General features: G+C 34.5%; 1 protein-coding gene across 1 annotated transcript in view; it reads right to left on the bottom strand.

Annotated features, from left to right (window-relative positions):
* Nucleotides 1–14,610, bottom strand: part of LOC145676060 (uncharacterized) — a 1,660,834-nt gene that overhangs the window by 1,156,147 nt on the left and 490,077 nt on the right. The window contains exon 3 of the mRNA XM_081746923.1: nucleotides 5,397–5,488. The gene's annotated coding sequence lies outside the window, so the exon portion shown is untranslated. The remainder of the gene's footprint in view (nucleotides 1–5,396; nucleotides 5,489–14,610) is intronic.

The raw sequence follows: 14,610 nt of genomic DNA, 5'->3' as shown, positions 1-14,610 counted from the left end.
TGCGCATAGGTCTTCCTAATGGTCGTTTTCCAATTGATCTTCCAGTTAAGACTTCGAAAGCGTTCTTAGTTTCTTCCATTCTACCTACAATACCTTCCCACCTGAACCTCCTAGACTTGATAACCCTAATAATGTTCAGTAAACCGTATAAATTATGTAGTTCCTGGTTATGAAGTTTTCACCATTCCCCATTCCCTTTCCTCTTAGGTCCGAATATTCGTCTCAGAATCTTGTTCTCAAATACTTTCAGTCTATGTTCTTCAAAGATCCAATATTGACATGAAAAGTTATAAAGAAGAATCTATTTATCGTGACATTGAATCTATACGTGAAAAACAATTTATTATTAGGTCTGATCATGTTAAATCTATGGTCCAATCGCTTATGCGAGCGCGGCTTTTAAATACGGTGTCCCTGGTTCGATTTCCGGTGAGAGAACGTTGTAATTTATTATGAGGTTATTATGATGGTTCGAATTCCACCTTAAACTCTACATCTCTTATATAATATCAGTGCTGAAGAGGGACCCTAAACTTTAACACCAACCATCTTGGAACGTAAGAATTATATTCAAACTAGTAGATGTAATAATGCGGCTTAATGTTTTTAAAATTCGTAGAAAAATGTGTATTAGAACATTTATTAACTTTTTAATCACTTTTCGTTAGTAGTATACTTTCTTTTGTGATATGTATTGTACGTTTTTCAGTGGCGAGAACTGCTTTACATTCATAAGCGTTTTGTCAGGTCTGGAAAACTGTGAATACGCTAGCTGCAAGACAATTCCAGAGGAAAGTCGAGACAAGCGAATCGAAACGTTGCGTTGCTTAAGAAGGGAAACTACCACTGAGAATAAGTTAAGAAAAAAGAACAGAAAGGAAAGGGGGAAGGAACAAAGAGCGAGAAAGATAAAACAAGAAATTGTCTTCTTAGCGTTGGAGAGAGAGAGAGAGAGAGAAAGGAATTCAAGAGAAAATCCGAACTGAAAATTAACTTTCCGTAAAAGAGTGGAAGTTACTTCTTGCTTAACACTGTCTGAAATCTCGCCATTTTCCTAAACTGTAATATGCTGAGCACTTTCTAGAAAGAGGAGAGACAAAAGAAAGTCGAGTCTTGCTTTACATTTTGACCATTGCAATGCAAAGATTTTTGTACGTAAATGTTTCACAACTCTCTCATCTTTTGTCACAGCACGACTCTATGCATTAGTTGCATTGTAGTGAAGCTTTCAATGTTTCAGGATTTGAAATTCGAATGCAATTCGAAGTCAGAGTTGTTCTCCTCAATACTAATACTAAGAAATGTCACGGATACTGGCTTTTACCTGAGTTTCCATGCTCCAGGGCCGCCCACAAGGGGGATGTATGGCGCAAGCTGCGCCATTGAGAAAAATTGGGGGGGGGGATTTTCCTCTATTTTCGAACTAGCAATTTTACTGTCGGAATAGCATTAAAAGACGATTTTGAGAAGCTAATTTTCGAAAATTTCCCGGGGTGAACCTCCGTACCCCGTGCTTCGATACTCGATGAATGAAGTACCGCGCAAGTAGTCGTATGAAAGGAAAGGTTGGTTCGTTTTAAGAGAGAAGGGCCGCCCACAGGACGGATGAATGGCGCAAATTGTGCCATCGAGAAAAAAATTGGGGGGAATAAAAAAATTGGGGAAGAATTTTACTCTAATGTCGAATAAGTAATTTTGCTGTCGTCAGAATAACATTGGAACACGATGCGATTTTTTTTTAATCTCGAGAATGAATCCCCCTACCCCCTGCTTAGAAATTCTATGAATGAAGTACCGCGCAAGTTGCTATATGAAAGGATGGCGCCAAGTTCTGGTGAACAACAGTTACAAACACTCAAGGAATCACTTTCAAATTTAGATTTGAAACTTGCCTATGTTGTCTGTTGAAAATTATAAAGTAGTTTGACATAATTGTGAGCTAGTGGTAACCATACAGACAACAGCCAAGTTTCAAATCTAAATTTGAAGTGAGCCAGTGAGTGTTTGTAACTGTTGTCCACCAGAACTTGGCGCCTATTTTTGTGATTTCAATTCTTTTTAAGGCTACTCGTACTTGGCTTTTTTACAGGAATGTTTTTTTTTGTTGGATATCACTTCTTTTTGTAGGCTAATTTCGAGGATAACATTTTCTTTTGGTATCAAACTCAATAGCTTGTAACTTGCGTCTTACTTTTCATGTACAAGGGAATTATATCAATATTTTGTAAAGAAAAAAATAATACTACTAATTGTAAAAAAAAGAATACCTGTGCCATACACAGTGTGTAGAAGTTTTTATACCCTTCAATATCCTTATAGAACATATTTAGTATTGTACACTACCAAGACTACTAATAAAATTAGTGCCATTTTTATAATTACTACTGCCCCTACTACTACTACAAGCATGTGCAAAGATTAGGAATTACCATATCGTTTTACGGTGAAAAAATAATATATAGTTTTTGTAATGGTCAAACGGTGAAAGTGAAGACAGACGATAAAAACCTATTCTATAAACGACTCCTGTTTCTTCTTCACGTTTACGCGAATAAAGACTGTTCTTTTATTGGGCTTTTCGAGAGAGAACAAACGTAAATATTATTGGTCCTCCCAAGGGCTCTCAAAGAGAAATGTCTGTTTGTACAACCTTATGTTATCCTTTTCTTTTCTCACCAATTTGATACGATACTCACCTAAATGTAATTTTAAAAGAATGTTTATTGAGTTCTAAGTACAATGATTCGGTTACACTCTTCTAGTACTCAGGCTCAACAGTTTGAGTAAAGATAACTCATTAGTAGTGAACGTATTACATCAATTAGATTGACGTATCTTTGAGCTATTCCAATTGTACTGTTTAAGTGTAAACTGCAGGTTTAGACGCGATGAGCTATTGGTACGAGAGTTTTACAAAATGCAGAAAACTTAAAAATATTTTAAATTTTCATTAGTAGTTTCGTCTTTGACAAAAGTTTAGCGCCCTTTTCCAGAAACATGGCCATATGAGACGTGAAGTTCTAGTTTAAAATTGAAGGTGAACCACTGTAATGCGTTCGATGGTTGACCAATGGGAATCGAATCCAAGTCTCTGCACACTAGGTGCGCGTGCCCTAGACAATAAACCAACGAGAATGCCTTATTTATTTCTTGGTTGAGGGAATTTTACTTAGTAGGTCACGCAACTCAGAATGTCCCACACCCTTCATACTTGTCTTAAGATAGTTAGGTACTCACTAGAAACTTTAAAGGTAATGAAAATGTCCACAGATTTCACTGGGATGAACCTTTCACAAGACTATATTTGAATGTCCCAGAAAGAGCCGAGAAATGTCTCGTAGGAGGTTTCGTTCGATTTCCACAGGATGTCCACTGAAAAATGGGACGTCTAGTATACATCCCGATGATTTGGAGCTTACATTCCTTGGAAGTCTCTGTGCTATGCAAAAGAGGTCATTATCATTGACTAAATGTAAAATTATAGGTTGTCTTTCTCCACTACATATTTCCAACATGACTCACACTTTCTACTGTACAAATAGACCGATAATTGTTGGTACGTACTTATAAAGAAAAGACATTCTTCTGAACTTATAAACTTTGACTAATCAGACAATTGACGTGTGCGTAATTACGCCACTACACACAAGATGATGCTGGTGCTACAGTATGTTGGTATTGTGTGTTTGTTGGGTCTTGGCCTTTGAGTCTTAGTGGAGATGTTAGAGTGGTACTCAGCCTAAAAAGTTTGCAGAATTTTGCCTTAGAAGTGTTTCTTACTTAGTTTCACTCTCGGTATTAACTACTTGCTACCCTACTTTTCTTGTGATGAGTCGCAAAGGCTGTCTGGTAGTGCGCAAACCTCTTATGCTTGGCGTATCTGGTTCGATTGCTGTTTCCACAACATGCTTTTTAATTCCTAGTGTCCCGCTGTAAGTACAGGCTGTACGCCCTGCAGCATTCACATTCTCCAGATATCAGTCTATTCCCTACATGTGTGAGTACGTATCGTTCTCCAGCTGACTCTCTCTATCCACTACATAGTGGAAGCTTTTAGCTAACAATACTTAATACATAAATATCTCAAATAAGTCTTTCTATTTGCCTTATTCTTACTTCCACTTTTACGCCTCATTTACTTACTACATAAATAGTCACAGTAATAATAATAGTCATCGCTGCACGATACCACGTTGAATGCCATTTCTATTTTCCTATTTTATAACGTGACATGCAGAAGAGTATTCTTTGGACCATCTGCACACCAAACTTCCTATTACCTGACCAGCGAACGAGTGCGGGCGGCCGGTTTTGGAACTAAAATGCAAGCAGCAGTGTTTCTAACCGGATTACTTTTAATCAATCTATCACAGTTCTTTTTGTCCTGTTCGTAATAAACCACTTCACGCATATGCTCAAGTTAGGGGCAGATCCAGGGCGGGGCAATTGCCCCCCAGAATAGGATATTTTTTGTTTTAAAAATAAAACCTATTAAAATAGGTAGGCCTTACTTTTTTGTTGTTTTCCGTTGCAGAAGTCAAATAAAGCAATAGATTGCAATAAATTACTTACATTGGCGTTCTTGCTTAAAAAAATGTCTACCTTAGAAATCGCAGGTGTCCACTTCTGTTCTTGAAATTGCAGACAATAGCTACTTCCCCTTTTCTAAAGTTGCTTTACTTTTCTTTCTTTCTTTCTTTCTTTTCTTTTTCTTTTCTTTTCTTTATTTGCAATACATTCTTACCTTGATTTGACTTCGAACGACCACCCTCAAACATTCGGTCTGGATCCGCCCCTGGCTCAAGTTAAGACAAACAGTTTCAAAAGTTATTGAAGTTATTTGCAGAATATCTTAAGTAACAAGCAAAAAAACAACTACAACAAAAATACACCCTCTATATTAACTTGCGAACAAACTAGCGACCAGCGTTTTACAGGCTGCTCCTGTTTTATAATGACATCGAATAAAAGTAATAATTTTTTATACAATCTGCTTAATACATGGTAGAAGCTCACTGAATTGTCAATTGTGATATGTTGTTCTTAAATTTGTAATTTCCATTCATATGTCACTATTCACAATACATCTGCATTACTGCAGGAATGGTTCACTACAATAACATAACTTATGGCGTTCTTTATTAAACGAAAAGAGATTAGACTATAAATAACATCCAAACTGCAAGTTTTGAAAACCGTTGTATACACTGCAGAGTGAAACTCTCTGCTCCCCTGTCCCACCGCGCTTGCCAAGAAACTGATGTAAACACAACAGCAGCGCTATCCTCCCCAAACCGCACTGCTATCCTGGTCAGGTAATAGTACAATATTGTCTTACGAATTATAAACTATAATAAGCACACTTAATAAGGTAACGTTTTAATGCAGTAACTTACCACTGATTAGAACCTCCAGATGTTTAGATACAATATCAAACGACAGAGGACTTCTAAGTGCTGGAATTAGAGGCTTGATTGTCGTCTAATTTCTGTAAAAGAGAAGAGAATACGAATTGTAGATTAGTATTATAACATCTATGTTATAACTCGTATAAACAGTTAAACAGGATGAATGTGGGTTCATGGAACCAGTGACAATCGAAGTGATTGTATGAAAAGATGTAAGAAAGAGATGCTACATGTAAACATAAATCCACGCATTCGTTCATTGTTAACGTAACATGCTTATAAAAATTATTGATATTATTTGGGTTTTTATAGTTGTTCAATTTCTATCTCTAGAAGAAGTCCTCAGTGAATGAGAGACTAACTGACCTAGGGTTGCCATATGTCCGTATTTTGTACGGATTGTTTGTATTTTTGGATCCGTGTCCGTGTCCGTATCGTACAAAGCATGAAATAGGAAAATGTCCATACTTCTTAGTTTTTGGAGTTGCCCGAAAATTTCCGAGTCGGTAATTGCTAAAATCTCTTGTGAAAAGAATTGTGTTTTCATGATATAACTTATATTTTAGTTACCATTAATAAAATAGGTTACGTTTTTTTAATAAAGTGTCATTTTCGCATTCCAGGGTTCTTTTGGTTAGATTTAATATATGTATTTAATGACATGATTTGTTATATTTGTGTTAATGAAAAAAATATAAAACATGTTAGTTTCCAATAGTGTTTTAAGTATTACAGTACCGGTAAACAATCGTGTGATAACTTAAAAAGGTGATTTTTAGGTGAGAAATTTCAAAATATTTGTTTTGAGTTTAGGCACCGTATATTTGATGGGTCGTCATTTTAAGGCTTGTCCGTATTTTGGATCAAAAAATTATGGCAACCCTAAAATAACCGACTGAACAACGCCCAAACCAAACCTCCTACAAATTTATAAAAAAAAATTATAAAAGAGGCCAGGATAATGTGCTTGCTTAACAAAAACTCTCTATATAAAAGAAGTTTTGACTGACTGACTGATCAGCGCCTAGGCTAAACTCCTTAAGCATGAAACTTGAAATTTTGTCAATCTAGAGGATTAGTGACGTAAGGTGACCACTAAGGAAGAATTTTTGATAATTCGACAAGAAAGGGAAAGGGGAAAGAAGGGGGGCATTTATTATGTAGTAGAATTTCTATATATCCGAAATGAAATGAAATCTTAAGTTTTACATCCCACGGTTATGCCGGCTAGGCTAAAGGAGACTGCGATTATGAGAAATGAATGAAATGGTGGAATGAGGAAAGTGTTCGGAAACGGGAGAACTCCGAGAAAACCCACGCACACGGTGTTTGTCCAGCACAAAGTTCACTTGGCGGGAGCTGAGATCGAATATCGAATTCGATATATCCGAATCTCTGAAGGGCAGACATATGAAATTCAGTATTTAGACCGGGGCGTTGTTTAGAATAGGTAGTTGGGTGCACTCGCCACTCCTGAGATTGAGTAATACACGGTTGTTAAATAAATTGTATACTGTATTAACATGTCCATATCTCGTAATCTCTTAAAGTTAGAGATACGAAATTCGGTATTTGGACTTTAAAATAATTCGATACATATTTCAGCGTTTTTAATATTTGATCTAGAAAATAAGAAAATTGATGTGAGAAGAAACAAGTGAGGGATTACAGTTAATATTATAATAAGAATCACAACTCGGGAATTTCTTAGCGTTAAAAACATTAAATTTTGTAATTAGACTATTTATTTTAAGTAACAAGTACAGACATGTTTAAATCTTTTTCTTTTATATCTGTCGTAAAGGGGAAGAAAAGATGTTGAGATAAAGCGGTGTGGGGTTTCAAATTATTATAACAAAATATCAATTTGTCGGAACCCCTTATGGATAAAAACATGAAATTCGGTCTATGGACCTTTCATTTAAAATAATGAATTACGTGTTTCAATGTTTTTTTAATTTGTTCTAGAAGAGAAGAAAGAGGTAAGAACAAAATAGAAGAAAAGGATGTGGGGGTAGTCCATTAAGGTGCTTATACAAGACGTTCGATTTTTTTTTTTAATTTCGAGTTCAGACAAATTCTGATGAAAGGTGCAAATCCCACAGTAACACGCGATGGACTTGCTAGATTTTATTGTTATGTCATTTGAGAAGAAGCAAAAACTCGATTTCCACCGAAAACAGGCCGTAAGTTAATAAATAATATAGAACTATTTGAAAATCTTTTTCTTCACAATTTCAAGTTCTTTCCTGAAATCGAGAAAAAAACTACTGGGAGTGATGGAAATGTGGATTTGAAGACAGTGGCGGATCTAGGCCAGGGCCTAGGTCCCACCAGTTATTTCAGTAACAAAATAATTTAAGCTATTATTTATATCTTTTTGAAAGCTTATATATACCTATCATAGTCTGGGTACTGGCTGGCACCCCAGTTTTTTCCTTCTAGATCCGCCACTGTTTAAAGAAGAATAGGAAGTATTAGTCTGACTGGGTGATCCTAACCACTTTGGCTGGACTGAAATTTAGCATCGTTTACGTAGCGAGACTATATCAAACGTGGTTCTGCAGGGAATTTAAACCACGAGTTTTCTCTCTGAATCGAACCTAGGTCACACGTGCCTAAGGCTTTCGTGCTTCTGGGGGAAAACATTTAACAGCAGCTAAAATAATATCCGTAAGCAGTGGCGTATTTACGATTTTGTTTCGGGAGGGGCTTTGCTAACTTTCGGGGGGGGGCTTTGCCTGGAAATGTGAAAATTCTGCAAGATATTTCATTTACTTTACTATACTAAGTAAGATTTCGGGAGGGGCTTAAGCCCGGAAGCCACCCCCCTAAATACGCCACTGTCCGTAAGTAACGCTGTAGCATCATTGATGGCACCATTTTCCAGCAAACACCCTAGAAATAGATCTAACGTACGAGATATCATCTCATGAAGCCCTCTTCCACACTCTAACTAGTAATATATATTATGCTTTACTGAACTAGAGTGTCTGCTTTGAGTTTGTAAGATAGTACGATATTTCATATCTAGTGAGTTATTATTAGTAGAAAATGTGTTGGCTGCACGGAGTTACATTAACTTCTTCTTTTACAACGAAAATATAATCCCCCATACTAAACTTGTCCATTTATGTCAATCTACACTAACCAGTAAGAAAACTTCGTTAGACGGCTATATTGTACAAATATACGGAATCCTGATGTTTACCACAGTAATCAGTACAGAGCATACTTTATCCATACCATAAGCTACATACGCAACTGCCTTTACATGTTACATCATGCCGTTGCAGAAAGTCTGCTATCTAACTGTTTTCCGTATATTACAGACGTATATGTATGTTACATACTTCACCTATATAATATATATATATCCATCTGTATGTGTGGTCCTGATTGCTTATATACAGTCCTTTCTTTCATACGGAAAGTCGTTTATTCAGAACATTTACACGGAAAAATATGCTTTTTTGGTTATACATTTGCTGTACGTAAAGTCCAAAAACTACAGGATTTACACATGTAACCTACGTTTCTACGTAAGCCACATGCGTTTTTTTCTCAGTGTAGGGATTTCCAAAGGTTTCTAAAAACTATTTCATCATTAACAAACTTTTCACCTTCCATATCAGGTGATACCCAATCATGTCATCCATCAAGGTTACATGACTTAAGGAAAGAGTTGCTAATACAGAGCCTCTGAACTCTTCCAAAATGGATACAAGCGATTTTTTGTGCTTCTTTCAATAACATCCCAGAAACACTTTCTTACTCTTACTAACATTTTATTCTACCCAAATAATTTCAGTATTTCTTGTCAAATCGCGACATACTTTACTGGTACATTTATTATTTAAGCGATCTTTTTTTGTATTTATTGAAATCAGACGAAAATTGAAGTTGTTGCTAAAAACAAAATATTGCTAATGGTGCCAGATATTTATTTATTTATTTATTTCATAAGGACAATACAACAGGCTTAGTGCCCAGTTATAGTGTGGTATACATGATTATTTAACATACACTATTATACATACATTATTATATATACACTAATATACGTCGTTTAATTATACAGAAATTATTGCCTGACAATTCTTTTGAACTTGTTTTCGGAATACTAAATACATCTACTACATGAAATCTAATCATTTCGTTATATGAAGCACACATTCTCTACGAAGGAGACTTAAGTAATATGTTAGTTCTTGCTTTTCTACAATATAATGTCCCTGTGTTTGCTGTTCTAGTCTTACCTGTTGGGACACGTAAAAACACTTCTGAAACTAATTCTGGACAACCAGCTTTACCGTTTAATAATTTATGTAAGAACAACAAATCGAAAACACATCTCCTTTTTCTAATATTTGAAAACTAAAATTCGTTACTAGGTCTTCATAGGGAACATTGGGTAGAAACCGGTTTTCTTGTATGCATGTATTTTTAAGAATTTAAACTATATATTTTCTATTGCTTCAGAACATTTAGTGACATTTAGTGTCCTAACAGTACAACAGTATTCTAATTTTGACCTCATATGCGAAAAATATAACCTTATAAATCTTGATTCTTTGTACAAATCCTGTCCTATCCTATAAATTAAACCTATATTTCTGTATGCACTACTCACTATCGCATCAGTATAAAGTGAAGAATTCTTTTAAGACAGTCAGCAAATTTGAAGACAGAGACGAACGAAGAAAAAAAGTCTTCTTTTCCGTAATTAAAAATAATCATCTTAGTAAGTGACAAATAACGTTGATAACATTAAGCTTATTAGGAACAAAAAAAAAACATTAAAACTGTTACAAGTATCAGCATGATCACAATTCCTTATTAAACTTGGTCATTGCTGAAATTCACGTTCCTCCAAGCAAAATTCTCTGCTTTAATTTCTAGAACGAGGATCGTATTCTCTAGAGCTCATAGAACATGATATTCTATTACCTTCTAACTAAAGAATCGTGATGGGTAAAGAAATTATTTTTCTTGAAAACAATCAAGACTTTTGTAAGCTTATTTGCCTTTAGTTTCAATAAAGGTGAAGTTTGACCCATGCTGAAATCTTTGTCATGGCAAGATCCAAGCTTTCATTTATATATATATATATATATATATATATATATATATATATATATATATATATATATATATATATATATATATATATATATATATATATATATATATATATATTCAATATAATTACGACAAACCAAAGTACAGAATAAGTAAGGTGTTCTCAACCTATTTCATATCACGACCATCTTTTATTACATCCTCTTGCGAGCGACTCCCATAAGTAATTTCTGGTTTCTAATAAGCTTTTTAGCTAAAAGCAGAGAATTTGTGTTATTATTCAGTTCAAAATCTTTTGATGTCACGAATTCTGTCGAGGAATTGGAAGATTAAAATATATTTAAAAAACGATAATCATGCCTGTTGTTCCGTATGGTTGCGAAACATGGTCTCTTACTTTGAGGGAGAAATGTAGACTGAAAGTATCTGAGAACAAAATCCTGAGACGAATATTCGATTCCAAGAGGAACGGGAATGGCGAAAACTTCATAACAAGGAACTACATAATATATACCTTTACCAAACATTGTTAGGGTCATCAAATCTAGAAGGCTCAAGTGGGCAGATCATGTAGCCAGAATGGAAGAAAATAGGTACGCTTTCAAAGTTTTAACTGGAAGCCCTATCGGAAAACAATCACTAGAAAGACCTAGGCGCAAAAGGGAGGACAAGAGGAATACAAAGTAGAAATTGGATCCAGTTGGCTAAGGACAGAAATCAATGAAAACCTTTTGTGAACTCACTATTGAATATCCGGGTGCCATAGGCCATAGAGTTGGTTAGTTAGTTAATAAGCTTTGATATAAATTGTTGGTTATCACTTACAATTGTATATATGTATGTTTTATATACATGTAATTCTCTTTTTTAAAAAAGTAACAAATAATCCCAAAGGAAAATCAATTCTCTTCCAATTATCGAAGAATCCTGTATCGTTCTCGTATTTTAACATACATTTTTTCACTAATTTCATTCCTCTTTTATTCCAATTCCTTTGTTTTAACGAATATTTGTTTAAAACGTCGCGTTATATTCTTTGTTGTATTTAACAGTATAAGCATGGAAATGAAAATATATCCTTCAAAATAATAAATAAGTACCAAATAACCTTTAAATATATGATTTTTCGCTACTTGATCCTAATTACATTTACTTTTTTATCTTCATTCGCAATCCCCATGCATTCCTCTCTCTACCTATATACACTTCCCTACCCGAATAACTATATTATGTTAAGAAATGTATACAAGTAACAAAGTTTAGAAAAACTAGAATTCCTTTGTACGCGTTAATTTTAAAATTACCTTCAAAAAATAGATGTCGATACGGTCGAAGACTTTTACAATATTAAACGATAGTTTTAAGGAGGGTCTTATCCGAGAAAACTTCAGACAGATGTGGAGAAATACTTCGTTACCTCACGCTGAAATCTAATATTTGCATGATTTATAACTTCCTCTTCACAAGATTCATGTACCGAAACCTTAAAAGAATTCTTAAAATTTAAAAAGAAAAGAAAAATCAAAATGGAAGAAAGAAAGAAAAGAAAACAACAAAAACAAGTGTTTCACGTTCTTAAAAGGCCTCATTACGGCGAAATTAGAATACCACCAATTTTATAGTAATTATGTGATATCTTCAAATAGATAAAAGACCATCGAAATGTGAAACAAGATCGCCGTAGACAATTTTATTTTACATGAGATACCGTTATCACGATTCACCTATCTGCTTTCGATTTCCAGTCAATTAGAAAATCGGCATTTGTTTTCGCGTTTCTAAATGACTGCAAACTGAAAGCTACTAGATAACTTGTGGTAATGGTACATCATGCAAAATAATTTGTCTAGGGCGCCCTTGTTCCACATTTCAATTATCTTTTATCTATTTGAAGATATCACATAATTACTGTAAAATTAGCAGAATTTAATTTCGCAGGGATTAGCCCTCTAAAGTGTATCATTTGAAATTTTATTTTTCTCACACACCTATGGTAATTGGACCTGATTTCCTTATATCAGAAGGGCCCTAATGTCTAAATATCGTATAATAAATACAATCCATTGACTGTAATGACTCCTTAATTTATATAGCCAAAAATTTGTAATTATTCTAAGGAGTATGTTCGGTTGCTTATCTCAAAGAAATGATCCAAATTCTCTCAAAGTGCTTGTACAGAGGTTGACTAAGTCATACTGAGCCACATTCAATGTGAAACTGTAAACACTAAAAACTGTGACGCTTAAATAAGCGTAAAAAATCGCGATTTTTTTTACATATAAAATGAATGTAATATTGCTATTTATAAATGGAAGGTCTCATGTTACGTATAAATTGAGCACAATGTGACGCTTAAATGAACGTAACAAACTTGATGTATGTTACATATAAATAGAAGTGACAACCGTCACACAAATAGAATTCATATCGTTACATATAAATAGAAGAGACAATATACTAGTATATAGGGGACAAAATTTAGGTATATTTATCAACAAAGCGTATGATAAATAACACATTATTAAGTATAATGTAAATAATCCAAATATAATATCTAATTGTCTACTTTGTTTTATTGAAAGCAAGTAGTAGTGCTCCAAAGAGCAACCTAACACTCTGAAGAAAATTGATTGTTATACCGTTCGAAAAAAAAATCGAGCCAACGATACCAATCGAAGGCTGATAAAGTTTCTCTTAGGACTATCCCATTTCAGTAATGAGACAGAGAAAGGTAGGCAAGTGCACAAAAGTTGGATTATTTACTGTTTTACCTCAGAATGGTATTCCATACAGGCATTGTCACCAGGTATACCTATGAATTTCCTACTATTTTATTATTAGACGAGATAAATAAATCTCGACAATATTGTATTGTACAATATATGCAATGATTAAGAAGATGCAATGCTGAACTTAAACATTAAAAATAAAAATGTGGTGTTGGGGTTCTTACGTTGAGAATATTGTAATGCTCTGAAAACAAAGCCCTAAACACCCCGAAGCCACTTCGTTGAACTCAATTAAGCAGCAAAAAAAAGATTGTCTAGCACAATGTAACAAAACAACTGGGTTGCCCATAGAAACCAAGTTTACGATTTGTTGACAAAAAAAAAAAAAAAAACTGTCGAAAGTGCTCTTTGTCATCTCCGTGGTAACAACGCAAGATACACCCAGTTTTCCTCGCGATCCAGGCGGTAACGTCCTGTAGTACTGAGCGGCAGTGGGGAGGTGCATTTGTTCAAATCCCACCGTCAACCATCCTGACTTAAGTTTCACAGTTTATCCCTCAGTTTAACTAGGCGAATGCGTTGATGGCATCTTAAGAAAGGCCCTGCCCGATAACTTCCTTGCCCTGTACCCTATCCTGGCAAGAGACACAGCAACTAAAATGCATTAAAAATATATTTAAGAAACTGTAAAAACCACAACTTTCCTTCCCACAACATTGTAACATTTTCAAAATCAGGTTGAAATGCCTTGATAATTTTTACACTGGTAGACAATGTATAAACAAAATACTAAATGCATAATATTAGCTGCTTCTACGAAATATAAGCTATAGAGAGAAAAAGGAGTAATTGAAATTTTCAAAATCGTTGTAATGTTGTTTCGTATGAGCACTGTTTGTTTCTATTGATCTTCAATTTAAGCGACTGTCTACATGTTTTGAAGGGCTGTTTTGGCCTGACTCTGTTAAGATTTATTTAAAAAATGATTTTAAAATTGAGATCGTTTAAAGTTATGAACAATGAACAATAATAATCAGGTGAACATAGAAATAATACACAAGCAATAAGTGAAACACTGTATAAGTCAAATATTTCAAATTGATATTTTTACACAAAAGGACATTTTTACAAACTTGCAGAATATCTTTGTAACTTCTTACAACTTTCGTCACCATCTTTTTTGTACACATACGATTTGCTTCTAGTTCTAAACACAAGTTCACAATTTTTGCATAGCAATAATCTATCACTGAGTTTGATCCCTTTAACCTCTTTGTCGAACTCATTTCTGCATTCATGCAATCGATGTTAGTATTACCAGATCTATCTTCCAGATCAGATCTAGATTCCATTAGCATTACTGTGAACACGTGTAGACACACAAATACAAT

The sequence above is a fragment of the Thermobia domestica genome, chromosome 18, assembly GCF_964235325.1.
Source record: "Thermobia domestica chromosome 18, izTheDome1.hap1.1, whole genome shotgun sequence".
Classification (NCBI taxonomy): Eukaryota; Metazoa; Arthropoda; class Insecta; order Zygentoma; family Lepismatidae; genus Thermobia; species Thermobia domestica.
The sequence above is the reverse complement of the archived record's forward strand: the minus strand, read 5'-3'. Positions and strand labels throughout refer to the sequence as shown.